At 36.7% G+C, this 19,248-nt stretch overlaps 1 protein-coding gene across 1 annotated transcript in view; it reads left to right on the top strand.

The window, feature by feature from the left end:
- The first annotated feature begins 8,520 nt into the window (after positions 1–8,520).
- The window catches only part of LOC128871650 (leucine-rich repeat-containing protein 15), a 94,590-nt gene continuing 83,862 nt past the window's right edge, over positions 8,521–19,248 (top strand). Inside the window, exon 1 of the mRNA XM_054113561.1 lies at positions 8,521–8,567. The gene's annotated coding sequence lies outside the window, so the exon portion shown is untranslated. The remainder of the gene's footprint in view (positions 8,568–19,248) is intronic.

Here is a 19,248-nt window from a genome sequence, read left to right as displayed (position 1 = left end):
GCTTAACATGCCAACGCTGCGGGGCGATTGTCCCGGAGGTAAATGATGATTCCGCTCCGCAGGGTGGAGATGCAATGCAGTTGGCGTAAAGCCACAATCAAAACGAACTCAAAATAAGCCACAAAGTGAAATCAAGAAATTGTTGATTTGCAAATGGAAAAAGGAAAGAATTTCTTGCAATTTTTATTTTAAATTTGTAAATGCGGTAAAAACATTTGCATGTCTTAGTGTACCAATATAATTTGGTAGAAATATTCATGGATACGAAAAGCAGTGACGGTAAATAATGATTACTTTTCAAATCTCAGCTAACAAAAACAAAAAAAAAATGAAAATACTGAAAAAGAAATGCTGTGTGCGTTAGTATTAATTAAGCTTTTTTTAAGTTTAAATTGAAATTTTTAACTCAGTATTATTATAAATTATTTTCTGAGCTGAATTGCCTTAAAAATAAAAGTGGTTTTTTGAGATTTATTTATCGCTTATTAAATAAAAATTATTCTTTTTTTTTCTTTGTAGCTTTTCATTATCTTCTGCCGAGGAGTGGCGATAAACTTTTTTTATGTGATTTTCCATGGCCATAATGGTTTTTGAACACAGCTCAACCTGAATGTCAGCCCACTCGGTCACGCTGACCGCCAATGGTTTTCACTGAAACGAAAAATCCATCGTTATGCTATCGTTCAACAAACAGATCGATAGACAGTAGCCACTCTAATCCGGACATGCTTCTGAATTCTTTCCGAGAGTTCGGCGTAACCAACGCTCAGCTTTTGTGATCATCTGCGATGCACTCAGCAGACTCAATTTTAGTGGAAAAGGTGTCAGAATCTCGGCGGGCGTGTATGAGATGCACGCTTTCGAGAAGGTTCGGGAGCTGCTCAGCTCAACGATAATCGAATAAAATTCATGAGCCTTTCAATGAGACTCTGCATCAGTTCATTAAGCAACTACGGCTGATACAAGCCTCGAAAACTACGATCCGAAAATGGTTTAAATGGATGATTGACCATCTGGCTCAATTTTTAGCACATATTTTTGTACCTTGTTGCACCATTATTCGCACAATCTGGCTTCCGATCGATGAGTGGCCAGGCAGACCATTTTAAATTTCCAGTTTTATAAGATGTAGTTATTGACCATCCAATAAATGAAAAAGGTTTTGAAATTTAGTTACTATTATTTAATTATTATTATGAGGGGACTTAGCACTGCAACCTGACAGATCTATTGTGCTCCCTTCATGGATACAGAGTATTTCTCTGAGCTCGACATCCTAAATAAATTTTTGTATTTCTCCCATTCTACTGAGTTTTATTTCCTCTTCTAGTGAAACATATTTACCCTGTTTCGTTATGTTTTCATCTTCCTCCTTACAGAATCTTCAAATCCCATTGGAGTATATTCCTAATTTAGTAAGACGATGATTCAATCTCCAATGTTCTATTAGGCCCATCGTGATGATTCTAAAACTATTCTTAATTAATCCTATACAATCTTTAAAACCGTTTAGGTTCATTGATTCTGATTGGTCTCCAGCAAGATCTTCTTTGGCTTTCCTCTACTTCCTGCATGAGGGAAAAGTTAACTCTAGGTAGGTCACAAAAAGGCTCCATATAAATATCCTTTCCTAGCTAATTTATCTTTGAGTTCGTTTCAAGTAAATCCTATGCACCCTGAAACCCATAGGATCCATACCTAAGTGTTCTGGCGTAAGATACTCAGCTTATAAAGATATTTTAGCAGCTCTTTTGATGTCAACTAGCAAGAGATGAGAGCCTTAATTGCTGCTGAGCCATCTGCTTCTGTTGTTAGATTTGCGTTCAAGGTTGCAGTGAGCGCATCCTTCTATTGTAAAGATTTCCGCTTGTAGTAACTTGTTTTCTTGCCTAGCGCTTCCGAGTGTCTTTCTCCTGGTCCGCAAGCAGCTGCCGCTGCGCCTTCTGTCTACTATGTTTTCATGTTCCGGTTTATCTTTAAGGTTTTAGATAACCCTTCCCAAGTATTTTTATCGCCCAGTTCAGTATGGAAGGGCTTAATAAAACTGAACAGCAGAAGCATCGTGCCCAACGGCATTGATATCTCAGTGGTTAGTTCAGCATATCAAACTTCTTGCGATTCTTATGTACGCCTGAAGTAATGGCAGGTTTGGCTGCAATTCAGTTATGTGTTTCCATTTTATTATGTAGATGTAAATGTTGATACATCTGTCCAAATCGATGGGGACCGAAAAATTTTGCATTTTAAAAATTTGTGTGGTTTTGTTCTCCATTGCTGTGGCTAAGTGGAAGGAAAGGAATGAAAAAATAAATGAACAGAAAAACAGAAACCCCAAGAAATATTCTGATTGAGCACAAAAAACAGAAAAATCAAAAGGCCAAGCAGCAAAATTCAGAACAGTAAGAATTGTTATCTATGCAAAAACGGAAATCACCGACTACAAGGGTAAAAAAATCGGATGGAAAAAATATAGAATTTTATTTGAAAACAAATCCAAGATGTGTGGGATACCACACACAAACACGCATGAAAAATCTGGAAAAAATCATTGATTTCTTACATCCGAACTGAGTATGCGACAGAGAATGCATCAAAGCAATGTAGACTGAGTGGCCAAGATTGGCAACCGCAGCTGGTGCAACAGTTTGTGCTTGTGCTTTGCGGTAGACGGAAGTCAAGTACCAAAGAAGTGTGTGGCAACAAGCAATTCAACTGCTAATTCGGGCACTGAAGGGGAAGAGCTACATACAAGACAGCAGGTGGCCAATAAAGCGGAATGCAAGTAAAAGCAGAGAGAACGGATGCGCTGCAGATAGTGTGGCAGGAAGGAAAGCTTTCAATTTAAGAATAGCAAGCATTTCCTAAATGTATGCAAATGTAAGACAACCATTGTGGGTATGCATACATATATACACACAAACGTATAAGTAAAGTGGAAAGCGACGACTACTAAATTAAGTGCTAAGTTAAACTAAATAGTCATCAACTAGTATTTTTTGGAGTAGTATAAAACTAGTGCGAGAGTGATGACAATTCTAGTAGTTGCAAAAGGTTAACTACTTAGCACATAATTTAGTAGTCGTGAACTAGTATTTTTTGGATTAGTTCGAGAGTGAGTACAATTGAACTAGTTGCAAAAGATAAACTACTTAGCACATAATCTGGTAGTTATGAAGTAGTATTTTTTGAGTAGTATAAAACTAGTTCTAGACCAAATTAGAGCTGCCTTCAGGATTTACTTACTTACTTAGGTGGCCATAACAACCCGTTACCGAGTTACGGCCGACCTCACTAGCTCTCTCCATGCGCCTCTGCTCCGCGCGTGCCTTCTCCAATTCTGTACACCAAGCGAGCATAGGGTTTCCTCCACCTGGACTTTCCACCGGAGCAATGCTCTTCCTCTGCGTCGGCTCCCTTAGACTTCGTCCTCGAACACCTTCTTTGCTGGAGCTTCTTTATCCATATGCACGACATGCCCCAGCCAACGCAGGCGTTGGATGGCGATGCGTTGAACTACGTCAATGTTGGCGTAGAGCTCGTACAGCTCGTAGTTCATTCTTGAACGGTAGTCTTCGCCAACGCGCACAGGACCGAAGATCTTACGAAGAACTTTTCTCTCGAACACCCACAGAGCGGCTGCATCGCTTTGTGATACTACCCATGCCTCTGCGCCATAAAGCAACACGGGTATGATGAGCGTCCTGTAAAGTGTCAGTTTGGTCATGCGAGAGAGGGCTCGACTACTCAATTGCTTACTTAGCCCATAGTAACACCTATTAGCAAGAGTGATTCTCCGTTTGATCTCCAGGCTGATATAGTTGTTGCTGTTAACGGTTGTTGCTGCCTTCAAGACACATATTTTTATATTAGTGAAGATGCATGCAATGAGAATTAGACAAATTTGAATTTTAATGGGGTCAATCATCGACGCGGTGAATCCTATAACCATAACTCTGCATTACTCAAATTAATCGTCAGATACTTTATAAGGCAACAGATTACTTAACCGAAAGAGAAAATATAATTGAATAACAGCATTCAAATTAAAATTTCATAAAACGTGTAAGGTAAAAAAAAATTGCAATAAGTCAAACAGCAGTTTTTAAGATGTGAAAAATTTTTTACTAATATTTTTATTCGTAGTAAAATGCTTTTAAAACCTTAATGCATCAATTTATAATTATTCAAAGCGTCCAAAACTAGTGATTTTCTCCACAAGTTAGACTAGATTTTTTGTATCTGTAATGAACTACTCCATTAACTGGAGAAACTGACATTTCGCAGGACATCGCTGCGTTAAAAATGCCAACTGTCAGCATTGAAAAAGGATACAAAACGAACCACTTCAGCTGCAAAGAAAATTGGTAGTAAGGCAGTTCAGAAGTAGTCAGTTTCACTATAGGGGTACTATGCACAGACAGATAAATTTATGTCTGTGTATGCGCATAAATGCAAGCAACCACCAATTTATTTGCATTTACATCCATATACTTAAATTTTGCATACACAGCTTCACACATACGTAACTACAAGCAACGCGGCGGCTCCTTTAACGCCATTATTTATGGCCCTCATACAGCGTGCCGCGCATGTTGTAAGAAGGTATCCCGCCGCAGTAGAAGGCACAACCACTTAAGTGCAAATAATGGTATATTTAAAATAAAATTACAAATACATGCATAACAATAAATATAAAAAAAGGAATGCCCAATGTGCAAAGATCTATAAATCTTGCGGTGAGCTTCGTTTCCCAATACTCCAATGGGGGGCACTTAAGGCGACGGCTGCACTGCGCTCAGAAATAACAAAATTGGCTTGAGAGATTCTGATTTTATTTTTTTTTTTTTTGTGAAAATTAGTAAATCTTTCTTAAAGCGTAAGAGGAATTTGCAACCCAAAGGTTTTCAAAAATTTGCTAAATATTTGGGTATATTTTAAGAGAATGTTTCTCTGACATTTGTATGAATTTATTTCATATTACCGGATAATCAGATGATTTAAGATCTTTTAAAAGAAAAACAATTTTTTACAATTTTGGAAAACTTTTACATAAGAAAAATTTAAAAATGTTTTTAATTAGTTTTTCATTCACTTGGCGATACATAGGGTTTATGAAAATGTTTGTTATATTTGGGTATATTATCTAAATTGATTTTCAAATTTATAGAACTCTTCACCTTGAACAGTATTTGTGAAATTTGGGGATCAAATTAAAAACTTACGTGCGGCCATTACTAACTAATTTAATGCAATTTTCGTGGTTTTTTATTAATCACATGAAGTTTTTGCGAGAAACGACTTTTAATACTATTTTTTAGGGAATATATAGGGTTGTTCAATAGGTGCGCTTCAACTTTTTTCCGATAGGGAGGGCGAACGACGCAATATTTTTTATTTTTCGCTTGTCATTTGTAAACTTCATTAGTATACATTTCATCATGGAACGCTACACACTTAAGCAACTTATGAAAATAATCGTTCTGTTGCTGTTACTTTAAGGCATTACGGCCATTTTACGGTCCATTTAACAAGCCGTCCCGTTTTGGGGTTATGTGAAGTCATTGGTCTACAGTAACAAGCCGGCGACGATTTGTGAGCTCAGAGCCAATATTGAACGCGAAATTGCTGGAATTTCGGCCGATTTATGCAAAAGAGTGGTCGAAAATTGGGTTCAACGATTGGACTTCGTAAAACGTGCACGCGGTGGTCATGCAAAAGAAATCGAATTTCATACTTAAATGTATATGTTCAAACTCGATAATAAAAAAAAAATTAGTTAAAAAAGTCAAACCGTTTGTTTTTTATTCAAAAAAGTTCAAAAGTTGAAGCGCTCTTACTGAAAAACCCTACACTTCTAGAAACGTTCAACCGTCTAACTCCTTTTTAATACAACATTTGAGATACTTGCCAAATAAGGGTCAAAACGACCCACCATGCGAGACAATAAGGAGTTAAAACACGATATTTTAGGTGCTTGCCAAACAAAAGGTCCAGAATGAAAGGCAATAGAGATTTAAAATGTTTTATAAAAAATTTGCTTCCAAAATTTATTTCATATATTAGTTTGGAGAAAAATAATTCCATTCGTTTTGCGTAAAATCTTTGCGCCAATGGCTTAAAACTGTTTTATGGTCGATCTTTAGCGCCTACGACTACTAACATAGTGTTTAACTTCGATTATTCGATTCGAGGAGGAGCTCGGCCAAACACCTAACAGAAGTGTACGCGCCAATTATTATTATTTTTTTTTTTTTATTGTTTCTAATTTTCCGAAACAACTTTGGTCACAAATGTGCATGCTTAATTTGACCAAAAAAACAAAAAGTTATAGACTTCCATGGACTGAACCTTTTAGAAGTTTTGATATACTTACTCGATGCCACCTTTCTGTGAAGGAATTTCTCGCTACCCAAAATGAAAAATTTTACGTCATGCGCTGTGATTTCAATGCAATGTATTTCGGGCAATAAAAAGCAAAAGCATTTTAAAAATCATTTTATTAAAATATTCATGAATATGGGAAACCAGAAAAGTTTTTAACTTTATTTGTGAACTTTTCAGGAGTACCAAATATTTGGGGATTCAGTGGAAACAAAAAGTTTATGGCGATGATTTCTATCTCGTTATCTCGTGCCAAAGTTCATGAGTGGTTTACACGTTTCAGAGTTGGTTGTGAGGGCATAAATGACAATGAACATACGGGCCCAAAATCAGTAATCAAAGAAAAATCCATCGAAATTGTTCGTAAATTTATCGAAAATTAACCAAAGTCATCGTTGAAATTCATGGAATTGGAGTTTAGTATCTCCAAAACATCGATTTATCGCATTTCAACTGATAATTTGGGCTTATGAAAGGTTTGTGCTCGTTTCACTCCGCACAAGTTAACTGAGGACAAAAAATTGCTCAGAATTCAACATTCGAAAGACCTCATTAAAGAGACGAGAAAAGACGAGAACTTACTTTACAACTTTGTAACTGGTGATGAAACGTGGCATTTCCAACATGAACCTGAAACTACGCGTCAAAGTTCCGAATAGAAGGCCCCAGAAGAGCCACAACCCAAAAATTCGCGTTTGGAGAAGTCAAAAATCAAGTCGATGCTCAATTGTGTTTACGCTTCCAAGGGAATTGTCCACAAGGAGTTCGTGCCAATGGGCCAAACCGTCAGTGCAATCTTCTATCTTGGCTTTTTGAAGCGTTTGTTGCATTGCATTCGTCGAATTCGCCCTGAATACCACGAAGGAGGAAGCTGGCGCTTATTGCATGCACCATCTCATCGATCCACTCTTGTGACTGTTTTTTTAATAAATCGCATTTTAACCATCAATCACTCACCGCATTCCCTGAAATGGCTCCCTGTGACTTCTACCTATTCGAAAAATTGCATTTGGCCATGAAAAGAAGACGTTTTGGGTCCTTAGAAGCCATCCAAGAGGCTTGTCCCGACATCCTGAAGGGCATTCCGGTCAATGATTTGAAATACTCTTTCAAAAAGCTTTTAGATCGCGCAAAACAGTGCATCGAGGCCAGAGAGGACTATTTTGAATAAAAAAACTCGAAATTATCAGAACAAACCTCCTGTCGTTTCTATTTTAGCTCAATATTGTTTATTTTGGGCTTCACCCGGTAGAATTCAAGAATGCGCCCATCAGAGAGACATGGCGTCACAATGGTGCAATTGCGTGCGAGAAATTAGATAATGAGTGAACAAGAATTCAAAGGAAAAGAATAAATTACACAAACAACTCACGAATAAATTGCAAAGGTGTGACGTTACATACACAGCGATTGTGTGAAATTCGCTGAGAGTCGCGCTTCTTGACCTTAGTAAATTCATTTGTAATCATTATCATCATCATCAACATCGTGGCAATTACAGCTCGGGGTGAGCCACTGCTTCCTTTACAATATCTCCCCATACGTCTTAGTTCATTACATTGAACCTCCTGGCATTTATGCAACGTAGGTATCCAACCTTCTTGGGGGCTTCCGCTTTTTCTACTGCACATCATATAAGAGTATTTTTGTTTATTCTGTTATCTATCTCTGCACCTTAGCAAAGCACACAATGTTTTGGCTCATTATCAGTTGTTCGATTTCGTTGTTAAATATTATAATTCTATATATTCTATAAGTCCCATCAGCTTTCTTTACTAGACCAAATAATCTCCTCATTATATTTTGCTCAAAGCCTAGGAGATGGTTCTTAATGTTGGTGGTCATAAACCATGCTTCGCAGCCATAAGTTGCTATTGGTCCTATTAGGGTCTTATATTGTAGATTTGCAGCTTACACAACTATGAGAGCAATTTGTTCTTGAGTAGTTTAACTTCTGTTGGCAGCTTGGAGTCTATCGCTTACGTAGATTAGGGGGTCCGCTATGCTGCTAAGGTTTATACTCAGGTATTTCCTTTTTAAAATTATTCTATAAATATTTTATTATAATTTTAATTAATTCTATATATATACCAAATATCAGTCAAATCTAAATTTATTTATTACCTTTTCTTTTGTTTTCAGATCATTCGCTAATTTTTTATTCTACTCAAACCTGAAAATCGGAGGTAAGTGTTTCGTATGCCTTTATCTTAAGTTAACCCATACCATCGCGTATTTTTTCGCAAAAAAAAACTAAATATTTGGAAAACTTACTCACTTTACAAATACAGAAAATTTGTTAAAGTTGAGCACAGTAACCGAGTGTGTTTAGGTTATTCATTTATTCATTTAGTAAGTCACGAAATACAAGGTTTCTTACAGACTACAAAAACATATAAGAATTATATATATGAACATACATGTTTCGATGCTATTTAAAGGAATCATTAAGAGATAATTTATACTTAAATTTAGATAGCGATAAATCAAAAGCCAAAGAACTTGAAATATGGTTGAACTCATTCAATGCTCTAACCATAGGTGTTTTCGAGGCATAAACAGTTCTAACACGCTCTAGGAAGAATAAATCATTACTCCGAAGGTGCGATCGAGGTATGTGAAAATCAATGCGCTCTAAGAGTAAAGGCGAATCAACTGTCCCATTGATAATATCGAAAACAAAGCAGAGTGACAGTATACTTCTTCTACTTTGTAACGATTTTACGTTTAGTAATGCACACCTTGCATTATAAGAAGGAATCGGCTCAATGAAGTTCAAAGATCTGAGTGCAAAACTAAGAAATTTCTTTTGAATACGTTCAAGTCTATTAATGTGGCACTGATGATAAGACCTCCAAATAAAGACGGCATATTCCAACTTGGATCGTACGAATGAGGTAAACAGTGACTTCAAAGTATAAGGATCCGAAAAGTCGGAAGCAAACCGCCGAATGAAGGCAAGTGTAGAATACGATTTGGCGATTACAAAATTTAAATGACTAAAAAACTGAAAGGTGAAGTCGAATATTACACCCGAATCAGTAATTTCATAAAGAGTATTTAGACGCGAGTTCTTTATAAAATATGAGGTAGAGATTAAATGCTTTGACTTGAAATTGAAATTGAAATTTGGGATTTGAGATTTGGTCGCTCCTAAAACACTCAGGCTAAAAAGCCCATCGTATTTAAAGCTCTGGAAAGAGGGTAGATAGGCAAGGAGAGAATTAGAAAAGTATCAGAGAAAGAGATAGAGATAGTTAGTCCTGTGAGAATTATCTGGATTCTTTGGCAAATCTGTAAATATCCTCCAGTTTTGGAGAACGAATATTACTCATTCTCATGACATCGGAACCAAAACTCGCAGCCGTGGTCTAGCAAAGCCAGGACTCTCACAGATAAAGTGCTCAGTGCTATCCGCCTCCTCCAAGCACGACAGGCACATGCTTTGACTTAGTAAATGACACATGAGAGCTTTTTTTAATATTTCATTGAAGTAGATTCCTATCACACCATGCCACGACGTTGTTGAGGTCTGATTGAAGATCGTGTGAATCAGACAGGTTTCGTATAGTTTTACAAATTTTTAAGTCATCTGCATATAGAAGAAACTCGAAGAAATGATATGTCATTAATAAAAATTACAACTACAGGTTAGCATAAAGGCGAGGAATTTGATAGCCTTTCGGCTCTAATTAATGGGCATGAGACATCAAATTGTTTTTCCTAATATTATGCCCGAACTTGGCAAGCCTCTGTTTCCCTTTTTATCGTAAAATTATTTTTTATTAAAGCAATTTGCTTTTCAACGGCGAGTTGGAACTATTGATTCGACCATTTGAAGGAAAATTACACCACGTAACAAAATTTAAAAAATCGTGTAACTGGACCGTCTTATATCATAGCACGTGTTGTGGGCCCAGTCGAGTATAGTCGCAATCTTTAATCTTTTGAGAGACTTAAAGTCAAAAACTTTTGTGATTTCATGAAATACTTTTTATATTACAAAAAACTATTTAATTTAAGCTAGAAAATTTATTTTAAACAAATTTAAAAATTAGTTTTGGCAATAAATCGTCCACGCAATAATTCAGCAACAGTCACTCGAATTTTCCGTTCACCATTCAATTAGCTAGCGCCGTAGCCGAATGGGTTGGTGCGTGATTACCATTCGGAACTCACAGAGAGGTCGTTGGTTCGAATCTCGGTGAAAGCAAAATTAATAAAAACATTTTTCTAATAGCGGTCGCCCCTCGGCAGGCAATGGCAAACCTCCGAGTGTATTTCTGCCATGAAAAAGCTCCTCATAAAAATACCTGCCGTTCGGAGTCGGCTTGAAACTGTAGGTCCCTCCATTTGTGGAACAACATCAAGACGCACACCACAAATAGGAGGAGGAGCTCGGCCAAACACCTAACAGAAGTGTACGCGCCAATTATTTATTTATTTTTTTTTTTTATTCAATTAGCTACTAAATACTAAAAACTTCTTTGAACTATTTGGGAAAGTAGTGAAATTTTTGATATCTGATCAAATTATACTACTAACTCGTTAATGAATGTGTCTTTTTCTCTAAATTTTTGAGAGACTAAGTTTTGAAATCTTTAAAGATTTTCTTGATGCTTCACTGCGTTTGCTCAGATAGTAGCGTGACAGTGAAGAGGAAAAGATGCCAACATTTCAAAAGTTTTCCAATCAAGTCGAATAGCTGTTAACACATTACTGGCGCAAATTTTGCAAACTCGAATTTTCCACCAAACAAGTAATTTAATTTTACGCTTCTGCTTTACACTCAGCAAGATGCGAATATATTAATATTTATTACCCGAGCAGCGTAAATTTATTACACTACAACAAATCTCAAGTATTTGTATGTATGTAAGCCTGCGAGTACACATTACACGTAGACTACTGGCTGATCTAGAAAGTTTTTATGAAGGGGGTTTCAAGACTAAGAAGGTAAGAAAAGTTTAAGTTGGCGTGGAAATGAACTTTACGCAAGTATAACCGGCGCATGTTTCTACTGAAATGTTAATGAGACCAAATGATATGGTAGAGAAATTTCTATAGTATGGATTATTATACAGGGTGACCTGTATAATGCTTGGAAAAGTCGTCCTAGATACTTAAGGACATTATTTATTGTTAAAAAAAAAGAAAACTTTTAAAACACAGTGATTTCGCCCAAAAAATGTTCACTCCTTCATGTTTTTCCTTTTTCGAGTGTTTGAATTATAAATTCGTGACGAATTTCCACCTTTTCTTTGCTCCTCTAAGTTTTGTGAATAGCTCAGACATTCGGTTTTGTTTTTTTTTTTTTTTTGCCAGAAAATCACGAACAGGAATCACCTGGAAAATTTGAAAAGTAATCAATTTTTTTACCTACCGATACCAAATGTGATAGAATTTGATAATGTAATTTTAGCAGTGAGAATCGGCAAAGATCTCTCTGAGCCATTGGAAACGAAGCGGGGTTTCAAACAAGGCAATTCTTTATCATGCGACTTTTTCAACTTGATAATGAAGAAAATTAATCGTGTCGCCAGCATCGACATCTTCGGCACTATTTTCTATAAAAGCGTCATGCTGCTCGCTTACGCCGATGATACCGACATTGTTGGCATTAGTCAGCCGGCAGTCAGTGCAACTTTCTCCAGGGTTGAAAAAGAATGCCGTCGAGTGGGTCTTGCGGTAAAAATGCCTTGCGGTAAAATGGCTATCATCAACAACCAAAATGTCTACGCGTTTTGGAGAGAAGGTTGCAATTGACAATTACGTGTTCGGCGTTGTCAAGGACTTTGTCTATCTAGGAGCCAGCATTAACACCAACAACAACGTCAACCAAGAGATCCAACGAAAAATAATTCTTACCAACAGATGCTACTTTGGGCTGGGTAGGCAGTTGAAAGCCCTCTCTCCACGCACGAAAAAAGCCTTATCAATCGCTCATCTTAGTCTTATTGCATGGCGTTGAGTCCTGGAGATTGATGAATACAGTTGGGCGGTTGTTGGGAGTTTTCGAGAGAAAAATTCTTCGCAAGATCTATGCCGACATCGACGTTGTGAAGGGCATTAAAATTCAGCAGATGTACTATCTAACTCTCGCTACTATCTACCAAAAAACAATAACTTTGGGCTGATTTTTATGTCTACGGAGCTCCGCAGATCCACTTCCAGTTATCGGCTGATTTCAGCATAAAATTTCCACCTTCTTAGTTTAAGATGTTAAAGGTTTCGAAAGCATAACATGGGATCCAAGGCGTAATCAACGTCTTCTTCCCTCCCCGTGCAGATGAGGCAGCTTGAAAAACTGTCATGGAATTGGATGGGGTAAGGATGAGTATTAACTCATGCATCCATTACCCTTCTGTGATCTGTTCGACCGGTATTGCCAGCGGTCAATCGAATGCCTTTCATCTGCTGCAATGTCTTTACGCTTTTCTCTATTGTCGAATTCGGATAACCTAACTCTCTCGATTTCTTTTACTAAAGTGTTTATCGGAATTAGTCCTGCAATGACGGATGAAGCGTCATCAGAAATTGTACGGAAGCCACAGAGAGTTCGTAAAGCGCTTAGCCAATAAATGGCTATCAGTTTTCTTGCGTAGCTATTTATGTTCAGTGCGTTAGCCCAGATCTCTGCGGCATATAAATTAAATATTATAATGTGGAGTAACGCGAATGCTTCAAGAAGTTATCCTCTCTTATTTGTGCGCGGCTGCCCCATTCTGGCATTAAAGTCACCCGCAATTATTAAATGCTATTTCCCATTAACTTCTAGCACAATTTTTTGAAGGAGCTTTTCATACTGCAGTATTGTCAGACTGTGTCAAGCGTAACAACTGACGAAGTTGACTCCATTTATTTAGGATTGTACGAACCCTTCGCCGGCACTATGCTCCTCTTGAAAAGCGAGTCCTCCACAAAGCCAGATAGCCGCGAAGTTATTGCTAACAGAGGCCCATGTGCTGTCGTTTTCACACCTGCAGGGCTCACTTACAATGGCAATATCTGCTCTAATTTCTTTAACTAAGCGTTTCAGCATCTATGCCTGCCTCAACTTCTTTTGGCTCTTACCAACAACCGTTAAGTGAAAAATTATTATATAGGTACCTTGTGTTTGAAAAAATCTCAGTAACTCGAACTTTTTATTTCATTCCCGAAAATTCGTAATATATCCACATTGATATTCATAAATATTTGGATGTTCGCTTGCGGGGCTACTTATCGAGTTCCTGCTGTACTCCGCGTGTTGCTATTACATATTTCCATACTTTTTTGCTGTAGCATTCATTTTTTCATTGTTCTTTTGCTTAACCATGTTGTCATATTTGGTATGCATCTAAAACGGGAGAAGCAATAAACAACAACAAAAATAAGAGCATCAATTGTAAAAGCAGAGTGCACGTGCTGCACTCAAAAATGCATAGCACGAAAGCTGCATATAATTTTTGCACACAAATTCGAGTGTGGATGTGTGTGTAGATTGCATCCCTGTAGACAAATATACTAGTTATACATTACCTTACAACTAGTATGAGTCAAAAACACAACTAGTCACGCAACTGTCTTTTCTTCATACAAGAACCGATTGTTTTACCGTGGGGATGTCCTATGAGTTGTCAATTGCCAGATTCAGATGAGAAATAAACCAGTCTCAAATTAATTCGAAATAGATTAAAAAATACTAGTCTAAGCATGGAAAAATCATTAATTTGCGATTAAAAAAAGGAATTAATATAAAAAACAAAAACATTTAATTAAAATAAAAAATTAAATTAAAAAAATGTAAAAAAATAAAAAAAAAAGTTGAAAAGAAACATAAATTTACGAATACACAATAAAAACTTTTTTTTAATGCACAGTTTTAGTTAGTAGTCCTACATTTGCTAATAAGATTAGTCTCATATTTTCAAAGTATAGATAGAAAGCAAAAATATATCATAAATGTTTCAGAAACGAATAAAAGATTAAACAAAAGCATTTTTCATTACATGTTTTCAAAAGAGAAAAATTTTCTAGTACAAGGTGGCTCATAATTGATCACCCTTTCGGAAGATTTAAAATTTTTGCAAATCGTGTCGAATGTCAACCATATTTGACATATTTTACATTTGTGAAATAATATTTAAATAGTATTTTTTATCTTTCCCAATAATACTAAATATTTTTTTGTTGGCGAAGCGACGATTTATTTAATTACATACTTACAATAATATAATATAAATCGAATATGTACTCGTTTTAATGGTTTACAACATACCCTAAAAAGTGACTTAAAGGGAAAGTCGAAAAAATAGGCATGAATAAATCATTTTGTAACCGGTACAAATTTGGTCTTTTTCGGACTAGTTCCATTTTAGTTAGTTGTAACCTAGTATTTTTCTGAGCAAACAAAAAACGAAGCACGCGTGAATAAATCATTTTGTAATAGGTACATATCTGGAATTTTTCGGACTAGTTCGATATGAGTCAGTTGTAAACTAGTGTTTTTCTGACTGGTTTGGTGTTTTACTGCAGCACTTATGCATATGTATGTGAACATGCAAACATGCTAGTGATATTGAATATTGTGAGAATCTACGAAAACATAATTGCACACCTACTTAAAATAGTATATGTATGTACATATGTGTGTGAACAATGAACAAATGAACATATGCATGTGTGAGTGCTGCATTTTGAGGTCGCACGTGCAACAACTGAATACCATTAATTCCACCGCTGCTCCTCACACAGCTTGCATCTAGCATACTTATAGGCGCAATATTGAAGTACGAGTTACATATGTGGGTACATGTACCATACAGCATGGACTCATATGCGAACATACATACATGTTGTCTGTTTCCACTTCTTTTCCTATTCTGCCTGTTTTTAAGAGTTTTACATTCGCCAAATTGAAGCGTCATCTATTCAAGTGTTTTTGTTGTATTTGTAAAGATATTAAATACATATACCCATAAAACTCAATGGACCACAAATGGTTATTTATGAGAGGCTTTTTCAAGGTAGAAATACGCTCGGAATATTGGCATCGTGAATCGGTGGGAGACCACCTTTTCTAACACCTCGCCTTGCTGAAAATTCTTTCAGACTCATCTGAAGACGTGGATAACCAAAAAGTTCCCTTACTTAACTCGGTAGCGGCTGTAATTGACTTCCCGTTGGTTACTAGGTAGGTGAAATGGTTGAATTACCAGCCTGGCACTCTCCACGAAGCAATAAGGCCCCATTTTGATACCATGATGAGACCTCCAACGAGCAGATATCTACAGCCAGCCAGAGCTGTTGGTGTAATGGATATGATTGATGGGGTTAAGTTGGCGCACTGACCCAGGCTGTCGAAGAGAGGAGCACCCAGTGTCCTTAATCGTCTAGCTGCCAAACCGGAACATTTACAGAGAAAGTGTTCCACAGTTTCCTTCTCTGAAAGGTCCCCACAGCTTCTGCAATGGGGATTAAATGGTAAACCAGCTTTTCTGCCTGTGTTTCGATCGTCCAATGGCCGGTAAAAACAGCTACGAGTTTGGAAAATGAATGGCCTGGAGTCCCCAAGACTTCCTGCATCCTGCGTCTATTGTACTGGGGCCAAAGGGTTTTCAAAATAGCACACAAAAAAATGGAGCCCCTGCGCTTTTCTGAGAAATAATATAAGTTGTGCAATTCCTCTAAGTACAGTCGACCCCTTCTTGGCAATCTCATCAGAAATTTCATTTCCCTCTACCTACCTCTACTTTCAGCTATTAGTCCATAGATGTCGCTAGGAGTATTTTTAAACCTTCCCAAATGTCTTGTTTTTTTTCGTCTGTCATCTGTCAACAATATTCAGTTCATTGTTTGTTACGTTTCATACAACAATGCATTTTTGTCGCTGTTAAAAATGCCTTCAAACTACGATTTGCGGACATCGTGAAACCTCTTGTAAAATGCTGCTCTTCCGATTCAAAAAGAAGTCTTTTTTTCATCGAATCGTTACGGGTGATGAAAAATGGGTGTATTTCTCCAATCTCAAGCGTATGGTCCGCCCGGCCACAAGCCAAAAACAACGGCCAAACCAAATCGCTTCGACCGCAAGGCAATGCAGTGCGTTTTCTGGAATCAGCGTGGTATGATTTGGTACGAGCTATTAAAATCAGGGGTAACAGTTGACGGTGCACGCTACCAACGACAATTGGCCGATTTGAACAGCGCTATACACCGAAAACGTCCAGAATATGCCGATCGGCGTCACAAAGTAATTTTTTTTGATGAAAATGCACTGCCACATCGAACAAGAGCGACCCGGGAATTGGTGGATACGTACGATTGAAAACCGGTGGTGCATGCGGCTTACTCACCAGACTTGGCGCCTTCCGATTATCATTTGTTTGCATCGATGGGCCACGCACTTTCCTAGCAGCGCTTCAATTCTCACAAAGAAACCAAAAAATGGCTCGATGATTGATTTGCGGCCAAAGGCGGCCAATTTTTTTGGCGCGGCATCCACAAATTGCCTGAGAGATGTCAAAAATGTATCGCTAGCGATGGCTATTATTTTGAAGATTAAATTTGTTACCATTTTTTGTTAATAAACGTTTGAAATTGAAAAAAGTATCATTTCATAGGTATATACCTGGTATATTCCTATGTCCTGGAACCCAGATCAGAGAAATATTATCTGCCCACCCAAGAGATTTGATTTCCTCCTTACAGACCTACGCCTTTCTAAGAAATTCTTCCGTCACCTTGAAATGCAAACAAATGAGAACTAATGGGTTTTTCATTTCTACAACGAAGTGTTGTCCTTCCACTGTGTACAAATTGTTCTTCGATACACTCAATCCTGGAAAAAGACATGATTTTGCTTACTTATTAAAAAAGAACAAAACTCTGTGAGCTTGTATCTATCCTTGTCTGGCACACTCAATTCTTGATATAAACGTTTTAAGTAGTCAGTAGTCACTACTAAAGGGCGAAAATGTGCCTGCTTTGCCTTCGTTGAGTGTGGCATTTTTAGAATCGGACATAGAAGTTTCTCCCTGAATTACACTTATTTTAGAAACAAGCACGAAAAAAGTACAGAATAATTAAAAGGTAAAATTTTTTGGTAGGAACGAAATCACCAAAAGACTTTTTATACTACAAAATATTCTAATAAGAATTTTAATGTATAAGTAGTAAACAAGTAAGCATTGAAAAGTTGATAAGGAATAGTTATGAAAAAACCAAGAAAATTTGGTGCCATAAATTCAATAGTCAGAAAAGCATCGATATATTAGAAAATAACATGCATTATCGATACTATCGGCGCTAATTTGACAGCTCTATCTCTTAGAGAATGAATCTCCCGACAAGCCAAAAATAAATATCATCTATATTTCTTCATTTTTTTCACTCAAAACTAGGCTTATTGGAGCCTTATTGCTACTGTCTCAAATTCACCCCAAAAGCAGTAAAAGTAGGGACGCCGTTCTAGTAGAATACTCAGTAAGTTTTCTTTTTGGCGAAATCCCTTCATCAAAAGTTTCGAAACTTCGAAAAGCATTCAAAGAAACCCTATTCCATAATTTTGGTTTACTGGCCACTCACTTGTACACGCGTATGTATGTATGTTGTGTCTTCAATATTTAAGAACTTGGAAAATTTCGCACGATTGCACTTAACTACAAGCAGCAGCGCTGAACAGAAAGGGAACAAGAGTTGTTGTACGTGGTGTATGAATAATGTTAGAAAATGTGTTGCAGTCGAATGCTGGTGTAGCCATTTGGTCTGGTTGTTTTCGTTGAAGTTTTTTCTGTTGCAAGCCGCAATCTTCTTAGAACACACAGCCGTGGCTTAATGAGCGGCCGAATGCATTTGGTAATTCAATGCGGGTGCCAGCTATGAATTCCATATGCGCACTTCAAAAATAAGCATTGCAGTGTAAAGCCAAACTACATAGCAAATATTCTGGTTTGCGAACTGGTGTTTTATGGAATAGTATGACACTAGATCGGGAGTGACTAGAATTGTACTAGTTGCAAAATGACCAAAATGGAAGGAAAGCAAATATACTTCCGCTAAATAAGAATATTTCCACTTTAAGAATGCATGTAATAAAAATTAGACGAATCCTTATTTGGATGGAGTCAAACAACTGCGCAGGGAATCTAATAAATCCAACTTATTATTACTTAAAATTATTGTTTTTGCAATGCCAAATATAAGATAACGCAATTTTAAATAAAAACGACAGGCAAATGAAAAAAAAAAACATTTAAAATATTTTTGTTGAAATAATTTTTTTTTTTTTTTATATTAATAACATCAAAAGTCGAATGGCAAATTAAAAGGAAGCAAATTATTTTTTGTAATGCTTTAATTCACAATAAAGTATTTTCCAAAACTTTCATTTTTCAATTTTTACTTCATTTTTCAATTCACTCAAAACTATGTAACCATTTCGGTCATAAATTGGACCAGTATTTTTGGCTGCAAAGCAACCTGGCGTTAGAATCGTTAGTTTCAGAACCAGTTAGCTTGACGACAGGATGCATACTAATGCATGCATTTCTGCGTACATGTAAATTTTTTAAAAAACTATAGTACAGGGACTTATTGACTATTTCCTTCTCATTTAATTTTAATACTTTTTTTATGAAAAAATCTACGCGATTTTTGACAGACTTCAAACTTGCACTTTACCAAAATTAGATAGGCTATAAAATTGCATACTGAAAAATTTTCTGATAATTATGATTAAAAAGTGTGAAATTTTTATGAAAATGTGTCGATTTTTTTTTAATTTACATATACTTCGAAACTTAGCTTTCTACGGCTTGTAGGAGAATACATGATATTTTCATAAACAAATAAATAGTCAAAACTTTTCAAAAAGTCTTAGTGCTA

This window comes from Anastrepha ludens, chromosome 2 (genome assembly GCF_028408465.1).
Source record: "Anastrepha ludens isolate Willacy chromosome 2, idAnaLude1.1, whole genome shotgun sequence".
NCBI lineage: Eukaryota > Metazoa > Arthropoda > Insecta > Diptera > Tephritidae > Anastrepha > Anastrepha ludens.
This window is presented reverse-complemented; position numbering and strand designations above follow the sequence as displayed.